Source organism: Helianthus annuus, chromosome 8, assembly GCF_002127325.2.
Source record: "Helianthus annuus cultivar XRQ/B chromosome 8, HanXRQr2.0-SUNRISE, whole genome shotgun sequence".
Taxonomy (NCBI): Eukaryota; Viridiplantae; Streptophyta; class Magnoliopsida; order Asterales; family Asteraceae; genus Helianthus; species Helianthus annuus.
In genome coordinates this window covers 39,650,638-39,669,874 of record NC_035440.2, presented here as the reverse complement: position 1 = coordinate 39,669,874, position 19,237 = coordinate 39,650,638, and positions in this window count along the sequence as shown.

Genomic DNA, 19,237 nt, shown 5'->3' with positions numbered 1-19,237 from the left:
CTTGATGCATAGATAACTAAATCCATGCCAATGACCACGTCAAAACTTACAAGAATATCGAGGAGTAGGTCAATGTCGAACACTTGACCCATGAGATCAAGTTTACAACCAAGAAGAACATGAGAAGCTCCAATCGATTTACTATCAGCTAATTCTACTACATGCTTATTTACGAGAAAGGTGGGAGTCAGTCCTAACTGACGACTGAACCCTAAGGCACATAACTCCAATCGAAACAAGAGTCAAATAAAGCAGGTTGACCTAGAACGAAGGAAGTAAGACGCACAGGTAAGATTCGAGTATATGACACAAGGATAGAAAATAATTGGCACGTATCGTACCAGCCTGGTAAGCCGCTAGGGCTTCAGCTACACGAGTGTTGATCAAGTCGGTTAATTCGGCCTGGGTCATAGCAATGTGACCACGTCCACCACCTCGGCCTCCTCCACGTCCACTCATGGTTCTAATAAGAGATGGGAACTATCTTAAGGGTCGAAACGAGGTAAAAGTCAAACATCACGTTGAAATATACTAACTATCAAGTTTACACACAATAGGGCAGAACCCCTCCCACGCTCGTTAAGCCTCACTGTGACTTGCATGCACCTCGCGTTATTATTATGTGTGCACCCATATTAATAAGGCGATTTGCATGCTTATCTCAGTGCCTCTTAACTTGCGCTAAAAGGTTCCCCACATTCAAATAGCATGCGTAAAGTTTTATATGATCAAGAATCACAATAGTCGAAGGGTAGGGTCACACTAACAGTTCAAATAACAGGGGTTGGTAATATAAGGGCTCATGCTGTTGTGCCAAGTGTGCATTCACGTGCAATGTCATACATAAGTGTACACTAGATATACTATGCAATCGTAAATGAGAAACGAACCTTGCAGTCTGGAGCTGAGTGTCATGGTCGATTTCGGTCCTGTTCGGTTATAGTCTGGTTTTATGAAAACGTTTTAAAACCAAGTTCACTATAACCAGTGGCTCTGATACCAAACTGTCACACCCCCAAATTACCACATAGGGAGTGTCCCTGTTAGGCGTGTGACATACCAATAACGAGCCACCAATTACATTGAACCCATACAAGTTATAAATAAAATCCCCATTATTAATAAAAACATCTTCAACAAGTTTTAAACGAAAATCAATAAGTTCAGCGGAAGCAAATAGTAAACCAAGTTAAACTGTTTCAAAACCAAAGTATAGTTTCATGAAATCAATCGCATAAATCCTCCCAGTCGACCCATGACCACTCCAGCTACTTCAGACAGCAAGTTCCCAAATCCAAAATACCTAGCGACCTGCGAGCATGCAACAAGTGTATCAGACAACGCTGGTGAGTCCATAGTTTTACAAAAACGTTGGTTACCAAGTGTTTAGTTAATCCATTGAAGTTAATTCCAAAAGTGATGTTGAAAACAATGTTGATAATACCCCAATACAAGACGGCTTCTGTTTATTTTGCCCTTTCTCCAATGCTCCTATCAAAGCATTGGTCATGACTAGGTCATTAGTTCAACACCCGTTCTCCCAGATACGGGGTGAGGTTGCCAAACCTAAGTAGCGCTACTAACTAATACCATGTTACCTCCTCGGTAACCAAACAACACGGAGGGACTTTAAAGGTGATAGGAAGAGTATATTATCCAACATTCCTGTTTTAACCCAAAAGACTTGTCCCTCCCAGGAATACCCACTGACTGTCCCAACCACCGGGACGCATGCTCAAGAAAGATGAACTCACCTTTGATTTGCTCGGTAAGACTAGTTATATGATCCAATTCAATTCACAGACCCTAATGTGATTATCATAGAACGATTAGTTTGACTTGAACACTTATTCACACATTTTTGCACATATATCCACAAATAAAATCATGTTTACACCTATCACGTTGATGATCCCTAATCATCATATATGTAAATCAACTAACAATGCACGTGCCATTTCACCGATTAAATTAACACGTTCCATTTATGTACACACAAGCAATATTCCCTTACAACATCGACCAATCATGTTTCATGTTTAATATACTAACGTCATGCCATCCGCTTACTTTACTTTCCAATCCGTTAACCGTACAATCCACCCAAAGTGTGTGCGGTCCATTAAACACAAAGCCTAACAAATGTGCGGCCTGTTTACAAGTACGTGATCTAGTGGACTTAGGCCCAACGAGGGTGTACAACCCAACAGCCTCTTGGCCCTATATTCTAAGTTTGTGCATGTGTGGCCCTATTTAAGTACCAGCCCACTTAACTCTAGTAGTTCACTTGGTACCAATTTATCCTAAACAAACCACATATGAATCCACAGCCCAAACCGACATATATTTTAAACAAAGTAGTTCACTATTGCTCAGAATGAATTCAGCCCAATAATATCCATTAACATGCAACCTGATCACTTGTAATCCCACTTATTCTGTTTAACCAAACCTACCAACCGGCCCACTAATTTAACCAGGCTTTAGTAGACATGGATTCATGAGTTCCATTTAAATTATCATGCAGTACACATATATTAAATTGAAAGTGCATGGAACGTATAGTCCGAACAGTACGAAGTTCGGAACATGAAGTGCATTTTAATGAAATCGGGCCACTAACTTCTTAACTGTTAACACACTCGGAACAGTTAACAGTAAACATTTATACACATAACTCGGGCTCCCTTCATTCAGAATACATCTACGCTCAGATCATTCAGCTCAGTTAGACTCGGAACATATGCGATACCCACATATAATCACGAATCTGCCCGAACCTTACGCATAAAACAACCAACCGGTTTGACGACTTAGCATGTTATGAAATTGTGTCACATAAAATCCTATATCATTAATCACTAACAGTAATCATATTCTTAGACTTAACAGTTGTTTTATATATCATCAAGATTCTACCATCGATTACCAATCAACTGTTCATTATTCCATTTATCAAATCATTGTTCCATCAAGCAACTTGGACTCAGATCCCACTAATCCATGTCCGAAGTCGTTTCGCGTTAGCACACCACGGTTTTTATAACGATTCATAACATCACATAATTAACTACTAAGAATCCTATTCTCATGCAATAACTAGCACATATTCCATCGTATACGAGCACAAGCAATAACAACGATTCTGTATCGACACGACTATGCATGACAGAGGAGTTTGATTCGAAACATAATGAGATTACACTAACCGAAAAGATCGAGATGAAGTTGCGGAAGTCTTCGAGATGAAGAGGGGCTGCCGTCAGTTTCACAGGAACAAGTGAAGGTGCTATGGTTCGCCAGAGGTTGAGACCCTTATACCGTATGTTCGTAATAATAATGGTGAGGGTTATTTAAGGTTGCATTTAATCACAACACTTGTTTCCGTATATGAGAAGGAAGAGGAAGGTGGAGTTGTTTCAGGTTGGGCCGATAAGTTGCAAAGTTTGTTTTTGGTTTTGAGTTTTAAGATAAACAACTACACAAGTTTGCTAAAATAACGACATATGGGGGGGGGGGCGGTTCCTGTTGATCGGCCGACTTGGGCTCAAGCCCATGCAAGTGAGCTATCAAATCATATACTAAATATTAAAGTTGTTATCTAGTGGCTAATTTAAATCTAATTATTATGCACAGTTAACATTAAGAAAAGGAATAACGAAGTGTCGAGATCACCAGATTTAAACGTTACTAACCTTGAAAGTTCGGGTTGTCACATTGTCAGTGTCTACTTAGAAGGTAGTTAAACATGGAGACGTCATTACAACAAAAGTAGCCTATGAGTTATGACCAAAAGAATGTGATATGTAATGTCGTTAGTTCCCATATCCCCAAACGCGAGTCACCTTTGTGAATTGTAGTTGCAGAGTTGTTCCTACGTTTTTTGAGGCCCTAAGCAAACTATAAAGACGGGGGCCTTTGAATTGGTATAAAGCACACATCGGTTTTGCTTTCTTCCTTCTAAGTCTCAATCGCAAGCACAATATCCAAATTCAAATATTCAAAGTATCAATTAGGGATTTGGGAGAAAGATTGATTAAGTAAATCGTAGTATATATGGAGATCACTATAAAAATAGTTGTTAACCAACTTGGATTATCCTTACGACACCACTAATTTCCCTAATTCGCCTCTAATTTTTCCCAATGGGCGACAACATTGAGCGGAACGGGCATGTGCGACGTTACAGTTAGTGAGTATGACGATGACAACCTAAATTAAATACCGATTACATATTGCTTAGAGTTGGAATTGGGCCTCTTTAATTTTGAAATTGGTTCTTCTGTTAGGTCTTGCAATAAATATAATTTTTGTTTTATTTATTTGGGCCTAATAGAGTAATACACATATGATATATAAAGATTTTTAAAAATTTGGTGACCTCTGCTTTTATGGAGGCCCTAAGTCGTTGCCTAAATTTGAAAGCCTCTAGGTACGGCCCTGTGTAGTTAACTAGTTGTCATATTTCAAACATTGTGTTGTATTAGTATCAACAAATACATACATACATAGGAGAATGTTCATTTGAGAAAAAAATTTAATTGAGAAGAAAAAGAACAAAGGGTAATTTTGTAAAACATTAAATAGTTTTTTCACTTATCTCATTTATTATCATTTTTGACTAATTAATTAGTCATAAAGATTATTATCCTCCACACTAACTTTTTTTGCCTACACACATCAAAAGTTATCCTACATATTTCGAAATTCATCCTACACATTGAAATTTATCCTACACAACTCGTAATTTATTCTACACGGCTCATAATCTATCCTACACTTTAAATTATTTTATTTTATTTTTTTGAAAAAATATATATTTTGAAGATAAGTTACAAAAAATTTAATGTAGTTTGCTATTAAAGAGGAAGACTACAAATTAATGACCTATGTAGATTTACCAATGTACCCTTATAGTAACATTAAATACTTATATTAAATGAAGTTAAATAAAACATTCTTATTGGTTGAAATTTCTTCTTTTTTCTTCTTACTAAAAATTTCTTCTCATTTGAACCCTCCACTACATACATATATGTATATACTATTAGGGTCAGATACTATCAACTTTTAACATGCAAAACGTACAAATAAGCGGAGTAGTTATATTTGTGTTGGAGTAATTGCGGTACTTCAAAATTGTATCATAATAATATATATTTGAGTTAAATGCCATTTTAGTCCTCGTGATTTAGGTCATTTTGTCAGTTTAGTGCAAAGGTTTCATTTTTTGTCTGTGGGTCCAAAAATGTTTCACCGTTGCCATTTTAATCCACTGGGTCAACTTCATCTATTTTTTCTGTTAACGAGAAGGGCAATTCAGTCATTTTATATGTAATTCTGTTAACTGGAATGGCAATTCGGCTATATAAAATGACCGAATTGCCCTTCTCGTTAACAGAAAAAATAGATGAAGTTAACCCAGTGGACTAAAATGACAATATTGAAACCTTTGTGGACCCACAGGCAAAAAATAAAATCTTTGGACTAAACTGGCAAAATGGCCCAAACGACAGGGACTAAAATGACATAATTAGTCTAGTTATGTGTACGCTTCAGAGCTCACATGTTACCCTTATTCATATTGGATCTCACACGTATATTTATATAACTAAAAATAGCTGAGACATAGAATCAACACTAATATACATCGTTCACATACTTGAAACAACGTATTTTTCCCATTTAACTTCAATTTGTTTGATTGTATCGAATAAGAATATAACTGTCTTGTGATTTAAATTTTCAATCATAAGTTAGATTTAGGTTGCTTACCAGCGGGCTGAACCGAACTCGGATTGGTTTTGAACATGAACTAGGGATGTTCATATCGTGAAGGGGTATGGTCCCAAAAAGTCGCGCAAACCTCCGACCAGGTTGCGCGCGAAACCATACTCCTTATTTCAGAAAACTTATTAACAGTATCCACGCGCGACTTACACGCGTTGTAGTTCGTCCCGCGCGAGGCAAGGCTCACAAGAGGCCCAGATACCAGCACTTAGCATAAAACAATGGAACAAATGAGTATGCTAACCCCGCGCGGGTTAGTTTGTTGTCCAACAAGAGCCACTCAGTAGGGAAGTGCACGGCTACCTACAGTGGTACATAAGGTACAAGTGGCAGTAAAAGGAGCCAATGAGCGTCTAGCAGGCTCTGGTCAATCGTGCGCCACGATCGCCTGACGAGAAGTACACAAGGACGCCTACGTGGCACCAATCAGAGGACGGAGACAACTGTCCCACGATCTCCACTTGTCTGCTGATGACAGAAGGACAACAAGGCCGACAACAATGACACGTGGCTCCAATCAAGGTGCGCCAGCACCGACGAACGTCTAGAAGCCACTAAGCGGTCGACGCCAGTGAGACAAAAGAGCATATCCGTTTTGTTGTCCGCTTCTGGCCCAAGGCCCATCAGCCCATAACCCGTTACACCTCTCCGGCTATAAATAGAGACCTCATTCCACAGGTTAAACATTCTATTCCCTCGTCTCTCACTCTTTACACTTAATTACTCTCAAAGCAGTCGCTTATTCTCACGCCGGAGCCTGGTTAAGAGGGAAACCCCCACATTCCCCTCTTAACGAGTAACGGTGTTCTGTTTTGCAGGATAAATCACCAAGTCGGAGCTCAAATATCCTTAAGAAGATTAACCCTCATGAAAGGAACATAAACCAATCTAATTAACTCCCTAATTAGATCACTGTTTCTTCATTGGCGCCCACCGATTTTTTCTATAACCACCCTCATCTTCTTTTATTTGAGCCTTTGACACCTCTTTCTTCCTTCGACTATGACTGGTCAAGGAATCATCCCAGAGTTCGGTTTCGGAACCAACTCCAACACGGCGTTGGGCGAAGGAATCCAAAACTTCCAAGCCCAACAAATCGAAGAAATCGGCGAAGTTGAAATCAACAATACTGGGGGTCCGCGCGGGAGCTTCACCCGCATCACCCAAGTGGTCACCCCAGGAAACGGAGAAGGACCTTCGAACACAGCGCCACCTCAAAATGTATCTGCATTACTTGGCTTACCAGAAGGCGAAACCCCAGCCTCGTGGTATGCCAAGAACATCGCCACTATCAATGCAGCATACCAATCGCTCATCGCGCAGCAAGCAGTTTTGACGGCAGAACCGTCCTTGGTCACCCCTCAGAGTCAGGGGGTGCGCCAAATGCCCCCACCAGCCAATATACAAGGCAGAACCAACAGGCCTCCCCCTACAAGACGTTTAAGCGTACAAGACACGCGCGATACAAGAGGGGAAACGGATAGTTACTATGACTATCCGTCGAACCTTCAACGAGGCCCTGTTCACAGCCGGCTCACGCCGCGCAACATGAACAATGAATGGGAAGAAACGGACCCATATGATCCCACATGGGAAGGTGACGAAGAATCGTCAGTCTTTAATCGTTTACCAAAAAACCATGAGTACTACAAGCCAAGACAACACATTGGCTACACAGAAGAAGCTGAAAGAGATTTCCGCTGGCATACAGACCAGCGGAAGCTGCGGAACACTCCAAGTTTATCCCGAAAATTGCACTCGCGCCGCTTTCACGAGAGAAGCTACCCCCAACTGTTGGGAAATTCAATGGGTTGACTGACCCAGACGATCACGTCAGAACATTCACGAGTGTGGGCTGCATGGGAGGTTGGAACATGCCCATGTGGTGCCACCTGTTCATTCAAACTCTTACCGGAGCGGCTCGCGCCTGGTTTGACAGCCTTCCGCCTGGGAAGATTAAATCATGGACAGATTTCAAGACGCAATTCTTAAGCTACTTTAGCCAACAACGTCGCTACCAACGTGACACAGCCGAAGTAGAAGATATTTGGCGAAGAGATGGTGAAGGTCTGGAGGACTTCATCACGCGTTTTAACAAAGAGTGTCTGGAAATAGGCGGCGTCAGTGAGCAACTCATGCGCTGTCACTTCAAAAAGGCTATACGCTGCGATAGTCTCATTAGAACCATCACAGGCAAAGATGGAATGCCAAAGGAGTGGGATAAACTAATGGAAGCCGCAAAAATCGTCGCGCAAACTGAGGAGTCCCTTGCTGGTGGAAAGGGCAACTACCCAGAAGATCGATTTTCAAGAGGAAGTACGCGCGATAACAACAACAAGCGTAACAAATATAAGAGTCATGACTGGAAGTCTGAGAGACCAAGAGGCCGTGACGACAGGCCGCGCTACAGAGAAGATGCGCGAGAAACGATTGACCGAATCGGTTACAAGAAGGCGGTCAGAGACGACAATCGTGACAAACACTGGACTCCGCTCACAAAAACTCCAAAGGAGGTATTGATGACGGAGAATGTCGATTTCAAGGCGCCCAGACCAATGACAAACAAGAAAGGGCAAGACCCCAACTTGTACTGCGATTTTCACAAAGATTCAGGGCACCTAACCGACGACTGTTATAGCTTGCGCCAAGAAATCGAGAGAGCGCTCAAAAGCGGTAAGCTAAGCCATTTAGTGAAGAATGTACGCAAGGAAACCCGTCAACTCCAGCGCCACGATGAAGGGAACCACAAAAAGGTCCGACGACTAGAGACTCACATGGTCAACGGACCCAGGTATAGCGCGAAAGAGAAAGGCAAACGCCCTTATGAACCTTCTTGGCAAGAGCAGCAAGTTATATTTCCGGTAGTGCGCGGCGGACCTCGCGCCACACGTCCTGTGGTCATCACCGGCATAATCGGGCATTATGAAACTGACTACATATTCATAGACCCGGGAAGTACTGCCGACATCATTTACGAACAGTGTTTCAATCAGTTGGATAAAGAGGATAAAGCGCGACTCGAACCTGTCGATTATCCTTTGTCTGGATTTTGCAACGAGATGGTTTTTCCTCTCGGACAGATCAGTTTCCCCGTCACGCTCTCTGACGGGAAACACTCAAGAACAACAAATGTGAACTTCATGGTAATGCCAGTGAAATCGAGGCATGATGTGCTTATTGGGAGGGAAACACAAGGCGAGCTAAACATGGTGACTTCAACGCCTCATTCTGCGATAGGTTTCCCAACCAAGACAGGAGTAGCAATCATATATGCCAAGAAAGAAGTAATGTCAACTGAAGAGCTGCGCCCAACAAAGGCGGCAAAGGTCTCCACGACCGAGCCAGAGAAATGGGTTTTAAACCGAAAATACCCCGAGCAGACTGTGACAATTGGCCACGCCATTTCGTCAGACATCAGAACACGTCTAAAGCAACTGCTGTTTCGAAACATGGATATATTTGCCTGGACACCGGCAGACATGACCGGTGTCCCGCGCAACATCACCGAGCATTGCTTAAACACGTACCCATCTGTCGAGCCAAAGGTCCAAAGAAGGCGCAGCCTAGGGGCAGACAAGACAAAAGCAATGAACGAGCAGGTATGTGAGCTGCTCAAAGCCGGGATCCTGCGAGAGGTAAGATATCAGAGTTGGGTGGCGAACCCCGTGATGGTCGAAAAATCAAATGGCGGATGGCGCATGTGCGTAGACTACACTGATCTCAACAAGGCGTGCCCAAAGGATTGCTATTCCTTGCCTGAGATCGATAAAAAAATAGATTCTCTCGCGCCATACCGATGGAAGTGCTTTTTGGATTGCTACAAAGGATACCATCAAGTGCAGATGAAGCTAGAAGATGAAGACAAGACAGCGTTCAGAACGGATCTTGGAATCTTCTGCTACACAAAGATGCCTTTTGGCCTGAAGAATGCAGGCGCGACATATCAACGCTTGATGGACAAGACCTTCGCAGGTGACATCGGAAAGCATATTGAGGTTTATATCGATGATCTAGTGGTTAAAAGTCCTGAGGAGGACCAAATGTTGAAAGACATCGAGAAAACGTTCAACTCATTGCGCAGCGTAAATATGAAGCTAAATACAGCCAAGTGTTCCTTTGGCATGGAAGAAGGGAAGTTTCTAGGCTTCATTGTTGTAACGCCTCGCGTTTTTGAACTTTCTATTTATAGCTTGTTGACTTATACTTTCCTATTTTAGACAATTGTACTCTCGTTTATTCCCAAATTTCATTCCGAGACTTGAATCCTAATGAAAAATGCATGATTTGGTTCATATTTGTGTTTATATGCTATGTTATGCTATTACACGTTGAAACACGTTAAAACTATGTTAAGCACGTAAAAACAGTGAAATTCCATCTAAATCTCAGCTCTTAAATTCATCGTTGCCAAGAGATTACCCTAAACCGAACAAAAATCGGGAATTCGTACGTTAATTCGGTTGAAATATCAAAATTGGGGTTAAAATGATTTTTATATTATTTTATTAATATTTTAAATAATTAAATAAACTAATTAAGTAAATAAATTAGTATCATAAATAAAAAAAAATGATGACTTTTATTGAATTTTAGTTAATATTAACTAACTAGGTTAACACATCCTTTGAAACATTGTAGATAACCTAGTTATGGCTAACTAGGTTAGTTTTATTAAGGGATCACTAACTGGGTTAGAAACCCCAGTTAGTTCAGTAGTAGGTTAATTAATTAAAAAAAATGGGTTTTAAGCGCATGGGACGAGAATCGAACCGCTGACCTCAAGTTCACAAAGCAACACACTAACCACTCGGTCGGGAATACCACATCCGACTGAGTTAGGAAACAAATTAATTTTAACCGCTAATTCCGTTCGAACCAAATTTAAATCAACCGCCCAAAAACGCGTTCCGGTCAAACCTTCCCTCTTTCCATTTTCACATTTTCCGGCCAGTTGTTAAATTCCGACTTTCCAAAATTACACGTTGATTTATTGCCATTCCATGTTCGGTTACCCTTAATCGATTCTTTCCATTTTTCCGACCACCCGACCACCCTATAAAACCCGACATCATTCCTCACTTCCGAAAACCACCACCACCTTTCTCTCCTCTCACCCATCCCGGAGTTCTCACCGGAAACCTGCAAGTCCTCGCGTCGGAAGACGAAGCGTCGCCGGGAACTTCGAAACTTGCTACGTCGGAATTTCGTCGGAACTTCGTCCGGTAACCGTTTATTTCCGTTTCCGATTTCGTTTTTTTGGCGATTCTGTAATGTGTATTGATGTTATTATTATTATTATTAATATTATTATATTATCATTATTATTATAAATAATATTATTATTATCTAAATCAGATTTATTTAACATATTTGTTATTATAATTATTATATAGATTTCCAGAAATATTGTTATAAATTCAGTGTTTTCAATATTTTTATAAATTCTGCATTTTATACATATATTATTTATTATTATAATAATCAGAAATTAATATCAATATTTAAATCAGAATTTTCAGTATTTAATTAAATCAGAGTTATTTTTTTTATATTTTAAATCTGAAATATTATTTATTAAATCAGGTTTATTTATAAATTTCAGAGTATATATTCAGAATTTATATTCTATATTTTTAATCAGAAATTGTTATTATTTATTTAAATCAGAATTTTTATTTAAATCTGAATTATTATTTAATTTCTAATTAAATCAGAATTCGTATTTAAAATTTACAATTTGAAATGTTATTCAGAATTTATATCTTTATTTTCATTAAATTAGAATTATTATTTTATAATAATTAGAATTATCATGTTATATATACATATAAATATATATATATATATATATATATATTCACATATCATAATTACTATCCAACAATTTAGTAATAACATTTATATCATTTTGATAAAATCAGTAATCTTATTATAATCAGTATTAATTGTGAACTATTTATTTATAAATAAATTGTCATAAATACAAAATATATAGAATAAGGCATATTGTTATTAGATATCTTAGAAATATTATTTTGCCTTGTTATTTAAATAAACCCTAAATGCCCAATATTTAACAAACACTCAAAATTAATAGGGTAAATCTCTTGTGCAACAACACTTGGAACAATCCTCATATTCTCATTACAAGAATCGCAACGCAATCACTGTGAGTATACATGACCCATTTTCGTTTTACACTTTTGGGTGCAATATGTATTACATATCAAACATCACAATCACATCAAACATTTTATGCACACTCTATCCTTACTCTATGTGATACATTTTAATCATGTTAGACATGTTATGCTACTGTAAACACCTAATGACTATGTGTTCATTAACTTCGTACAAGCCTCCCCTAACAATGGTAGCGCTATAGGTTGAGAAACGCCCCTCCTGTTCTATGAGCAGGTATTGTTAGGTTAAACTATGTCAACCTACTCAAACTCGTTTGGGTACACTTTAATTGCGTTAAACTTTGGTTTGGACACATAGAGTAACATCGTTTCGAGTATATACTGTCAATATGATATTGTATCTCACATATGGATATGAGCAACATTTTAAACACGTACTATGCTATGTATGAAAACTTGTATACTCGCCAACATATTTTTGTTGACATTATTTTAATACATATTGCAGGTTGAAAGTACAAGATTCAAGAATCAAGCTAGGATGAACTCTAGAAACCCACATAACATTTGAATTATTGTTGAACAATATGTTGTATTGTTTGGAACTATGTATTTCACTTTAGAGTTTATGAAATGAATTAAATAAATTATTGTCACATTTAGTGTTATGTTGTTTTGAGCAATTTGTTCGTCTCATCCCGATGTTTCCGCCATCGGTTGGGGTGTGACAGATTGGTATCAGAGCCATAACTATAGGGAATTAGGTAGGATTGCCTTACTTGTCCCTAGTCTATAGTAGGAGTACTCTGATACCAGATTGGTATCAGAGCCATAACTATAGGGAATTAGGAATGCCTTGCCTAGTCTATAGTTTAGGAGTTTTTTTTTTCCACTATGTGTTGCTTAAAACAACTTCCCTTCTATCTTCTTTGCTTCCCTCTACTTTCTTTTGGTCTTTTAATATACATGCCTTTCCTAAGGCTAACACAATACACACTTGGAGGCTTTGAAGACACTCTTACAACACAATCGAAATGATTCATCAAGACAGGGGTGATTCCCACACTTGGTGATGATTTTCACTCAGCTATACTTTGATTTTGCACGAAATCTACCCTCAAGTTAGGAGTGATATCCAAACCTTGATGGGAGCTTTCCCTTTCATATTCTAGTGGACCCTTATCTTTTGATAAGTACCAACCACATTAGGGTACGATGTTATCAAGTTAGAGGTGAAACTCGCATCTTGTTTAACTAGTCCCACTCCTCGATTTTCGCTCTCGCCAAAGTTTCGATTTCCCAATCGATTAAGGACGTGTAGTAACTGGAAGGGTTAGGTACCGGTAGTCGGGACGTCCTGTCTAGGTTTGGCATTCGTATAAATCCATTAAGGACCCGTTGCCTGTCTAGGTTTGGCATTCGTATAAATCCATTAAGCACGTTTCCTTAATTCGAAAAGGTCCTCGATTCACTTTGGAAGTGTCGTATGTTACGTTCCGTGACAATCCATATTTTACGTTAAATCTCTTTTTATGTTATCTCAATTATTATGTGTTTTACGTTTGAGCGTTACATTCATTTCTAGCTAGGAGACACATGTCGCACTATTGTCGTAACCTAAAACAATTAATGATACTCCCTCGTGAACAAATTAAATTTATTATGCTTTCATTATACATGTTATACTATGTGAAAATCTATGACATTTCATTCATTTTATTCTATGTGAACAATAATGTGAAAGACAATGTGCTATGTGATGAAACCAATTTTCCTAAATAAAAATCCTATGATCAAAGTCTCATCTTATAAACCTTTAGATATAATCTTTTCAAAAGTTTCATCTTGATTTCGAGGACGAAATCTCCTAAAGTAGGGGAGACTGTAACGCCTCGCGTTTTTGAACTTTCTATTTATAGCTTGTTGACTTATACTTTCCTATTTTAGACAATTGTACTCTCGTTTATTCCCAAATTTCATTCCGAGACTTGAATCCTAATGAAAAATGCATGATTTGGTTCATATTTGTGTTTATATGCTATGTTATGCTATTACACGTTGAAACACGTTAAAACTATGTTAAGCACGTAAAAACAGTGAAATTCCATCTAAATCTCAGCTCTTAAATTCATCGTTGCCAAGAGATTACCCTAAACCGAACAAAAATCGGGAATTCGTACGTTAATTCGGTTGAAATATCAAAATTGGGGTTAAAATGATTTTTATATTATTTTATTAATATTTTAAATAATTAAATAAACTAATTAAGTAAATAAATTAGTATCATAAATAAAAAAAAATGATGACTTTTATTGAATTTTAGTTAATATTAACTAACTAGGTTAACACATCCTTTGAAACATTGTAGATAACCTAGTTATGGCTAACTAGGTTAGTTTTATTAAGGGATCACTAACTGGGTTAGAAACCCCAGTTAGTTCAGTAGTAGGTTAATTAATTAAAAAAAAATGGGTTTTATGCGCATGGGACGAGAATCGAACCGCTGACCTCAAGTTCACAAAGCAACACACTAACCACTCGGTCGGGAATACCACATCCGACTGAGTTAGGAAACAAATTAATTTTAACCGCTAATTCCGTTCGAACCAAATTTAAATCAACCGCCCAAAAACGCGTTCCGGTCAAACCTTCCCTCTTTCCATTTTCACATTTTCCGGCCAGTTGTTAAATTCCGACTTTCCAAAATTACACGTTGATTGATTGCCATTCCATGTTCGGTTACCCTTAATCGATTCTTTCCATTTTTCCGACCACCCGACCACCCTATAAAACCCGACATCATTCCTCACTTCCGAAAACCACCACCACCTTTCTCTCCTCTCACCCATCCCGGAGTTCTCACCGGAAACCTGCAAGTCCTCGCGTCGGAAGACGAAGCGTCGCCGGGAACTTCGAAACTTGCTACGTCGGAATTTCGTCGGAACTTCGTCCGGTAACCGTTTATTTCCGTTTCCGATTTCGTTTTTTTGGCGATTCTGTAATGTGTATTGATGTTATTATTATTATTATTAATATTATTATATTATCATTATTATTATAAATAATATTATTATTATCTAAATCAGATTTATTTAACATATTTGTTATTATAATTATTATATAGATTTCCAGAAATATTGTTATAAATTCAGTGTTTTCAATATTTTTATAAATTCTGCATTTTATACATATATTATTTATTATTATAATAATCAGAAATTAATATCAATATTTAAATCAGAATTTTCAGTATTTAATTAAATCAGAGTTATTTTTTTTATATTTTAAATCTGAAATATTATTTATTAAATCAGGTTTATTTATAAATTTCAGAGTATATATTCAGAATTTATATTCTATATTTTTAATCAGAAATTGTTATTATTTATTTAAATCAGAATTTTTATTTAAATCTGAATTATTATTTAATTTCTAATTAAATCAGAATTCGTATTTAAAATTTACAATTTGAAATGTTATTCAGAATTTATATCTTTATTTTCATTAAATTAGAATTATTATTTTATAATAATTAGAATTATCATGTTATATATACATATAAATATATATATATATATATATATATATATATATATATTCACATATCATAATTACTATCCAACAATTTAGTAATAACATTTATATCATTTTGATAAAATCAGTAATCTTATTATAATCAGTATTAATTGTGAACTATTTATTTATAAATAAATTGTCATAAATACAAAATATATAGAATAAGGCATATTGTTATTAGATATCTTAGAAATATTATTTTGCCTTGTTATTTAAATAAACCCTAAATGCCCAATATTTAACAAACACTCAAAATTAATAGGGTAAATCTCTTGTGCAACAACACTTGGAACAATCCTCATATTCTCATTACAAGAATCGCAACGCAATCACTGTGAGTATACATGACCCATTTTCGTTTTACACTTTTGGGTGCAATATGTATTACATATCAAACATCACAATCACATCAAACATTTTATGCACACTCTATCCTTACTCTATGTGATACATTTTAATCATGTTAGACATGTTATGCTACTGTAAACACCTAATGACTATGTGTTCATTAACTTCGTACAAGCCTCCCCTAACAATGGTAGCGCTATAGGTTGAGAAACGCCCCTCCTGTTCTATGAGCAGGTATTGTTAGGTTAAACTATGTCAACCTACTCAAACTCGTTTGGGTACACTTTAATTGCGTTAAACTTTGGTTTGGACACATAGAGTAACATCGTTTCGAGTATATACTGTCAATATGATATTGTATCTCACATATGGATATGAGCAACATTTTAAACACGTACTATGCTATGTATGAAAACTTGTATACTCGCCAACATATTTTTGTTGACATTATTTTAATACATATTGCAGGTTGAAAGTACAAGATTCAAGAATCAAGCTAGGATGAACTCTAGAAACCCACATAACATTTGAATTATTGTTGAACAATATGTTGTATTGTTTGGAACTATGTATTTCACTTTAGAGTTTATGAAATGAATTAAATAAATTATTGTCACATTTAGTGTTATGTTGTTTTGAGCAATTTGTTCGTCTCATCCCGATGTTTCCGCCATCGGTTGGGGTGTGACAGATTGGTATCAGAGCCATAACTATAGGGAATTAGGTAGGATTGCCTTACTTGTCCCTAGTCTATAGTAGGAGTACTCTGATACCAGATTGGTATCAGAGCCATAACTATAGGGAATTAGGAATGCCTTGCCTAGTCTATAGTTTAGGAGTTTTTTTTTTCCACTATGTGTTGCTTAAAACAACTTCCCTTCTATCTTCTTTGCTTCCCTCTACTTTCTTTTGGTCTTTTAATATACATGCCTTTCCTAAGGCTAACACAATACACACTTGGAGGCTTTGAAGACACTCTTACAACACAATCGAAATGATTCATCAAGACAGGGGTGATTCCCACACTTGGTGATGATTTTCACTCAGCTATACTTTGATTTTGCACGAAATCTACCCTCAAGTTAGGAGTGATATCCAAACCTTGATGGGAGCTTTCCCTTTCATATTCTAGTGGACCCTTATCTTTTGATAAGTACCAACCACATTAGGGTACGATGTTATCAAGTTAGAGGTGAAACTCGCATCTTGTTTAACTAGTCCCACTCCTCGATTTTCGCTCTCGCCAAAGTTTCGATTTCCCAATCGATTAAGGACGTGTAGTAACTGGAAGGGTTAGGTACCGGTAGTCGGGACGTCCTGTCTAGGTTTGGCATTCGTATAAATCCATTAAGGACCCGTTGCCTGTCTAGGTTTGGCATTCGTATAAATCCATTAAGCACGTTTCCTTAATTCGAAAAGGTCCTCGATTCACTTTGGAAGTGTCGTATGTTACGTTCCGTGACAATCCATATTTTACGTTAAATCTCTTTTTATGTTATCTCAATTATTATGTGTTTTACGTTTGAGCGTTACATTCATTTCTAGCTAGGAGACACATGTCGCACTATTGTCGTAACCTAAAACAATTAATGATACTCCCTCGTGAACAAATTAAATTTATTATGCTTTCATTATACATGTTATACTATGTGAAAATCTATGACATTTCATTCATTTTATTCTATGTGAACAATAATGTGAAAGACAATGTGCTATGTGATGAAACCAATTTTCCTAAATAAAAATCCTATGATCAAAGTCTCATCTTATAAACCTTTAGATATAATCTTTTCAAAAGTTTCATCTTGATTTCGAGGACGAAATCTCCTAAAGTAGGGGAGACTGTAACGCCTCGCGTTTTTGAACTTTCTATTTATAGCTTGTTGACTTATACTTTCCTATTTTAGACAATTGTACTCTCGTTTATTCCCAAATTTCATTCCGAGACTTGAATCCTAATGAAAAATGCATGATTTGGTTCATATTTGTGTTTATATGCTATGTTATGCTATTACACGTTGAAACACGTTAAAACTATGTTAAGCACGTAAAAACAGTGAAATTCCATCTAAATCTCAGCTCTTAAATTCATCGTTGCCAAGAGATTACCCTAAACCGAACAAAAATCGGGAATTCGTACGTTAATTCGGTTGAAATATCAAAATTGGGGTTAAAATGATTTTTATATTATTTTATTAATATTTTAAATAATTAAATAAACTAATTAAGTAAATAAATTAGTATCATAAATAAAAAAAAATGATGACTTTTATTGAATTTTAGTTAATATTAACTAACTAGGTTAACACATCCTTTGAAACATTGTAGATAACCTAGTTATGGCTAACTAGGTTAGTTTTATTAAGGGATCACTAACTGGGTTAGAAACCCCAGTTAGTTCAGTAGTAGGTTAATTAATTAAAAAAAAATGGGTTTTATGCGCATGGGACGAGAATCGAACCGCTGACCTCAAGTTCACAAAGCAACACACTAACCACTCGGTCGGGAATACCACATCCGACTGAGTTAGGAAACAAATTAATTTTAACCGCTAATTCCGTTCGAACCAAATTTAAATCAACCGCCCAAAAACGCGTTCCGGTCAAACCTTCCCTCTTTCCATTTTCACATTTTCCGGCCAGTTGTTAAATTCCGACTTTCCAAAATTACACGTTGATTGATTGCCATTCCATGTTCGGTTACCCTTAATCGATTCTTTCCATTTTTCCGACCACCCGACCACCCTATAAAACCCGACATCATTCCTCACTTCCGAAAACCACCACCACCTTTCTCTCCTCTCACCCATCCCGGAGTTCTCACCGGAAACCTGCAAGTCCTCGCGTCGGAAGACGAAGCGTCGCCGGGAACTTCGAAACTTGCTACGTCGGAATTTCGTCGGAACTTCGTCCGGTAACCGTTTATTTCCGTTTCCGATTTCGTTTTTTTGGCGATTCTGTAATGTGTATTGATGTTATTATTATTATTATTAATATTATTATATTATCATTATTATTATAAATAATATTATTATTATCTAAATCAGATTTATTTAACATATTTGTTATTATAATTATTATATAGATTTCCAGAAATATTGTTATAAATTCAGTGTTTTCAATATTTTTATAAATTCTGCATTTTATACATATATTATTTATTATTATAATAATCAGAAATTAATATCAATATTTAAATCAGAATTTTCAGTATTTAATTAAATCAGAGTTATTTTTTTTATATTTTAAATCTGAAATATTATTTATTAAATCAGGTTTATTTATAAATTTCAGAGTATATATTCAGAATTTATATTCTATATTTTTAATCAGAAATTGTTATTATTTATTTAAATCAGAATTTTTATTTAAATCTGAATT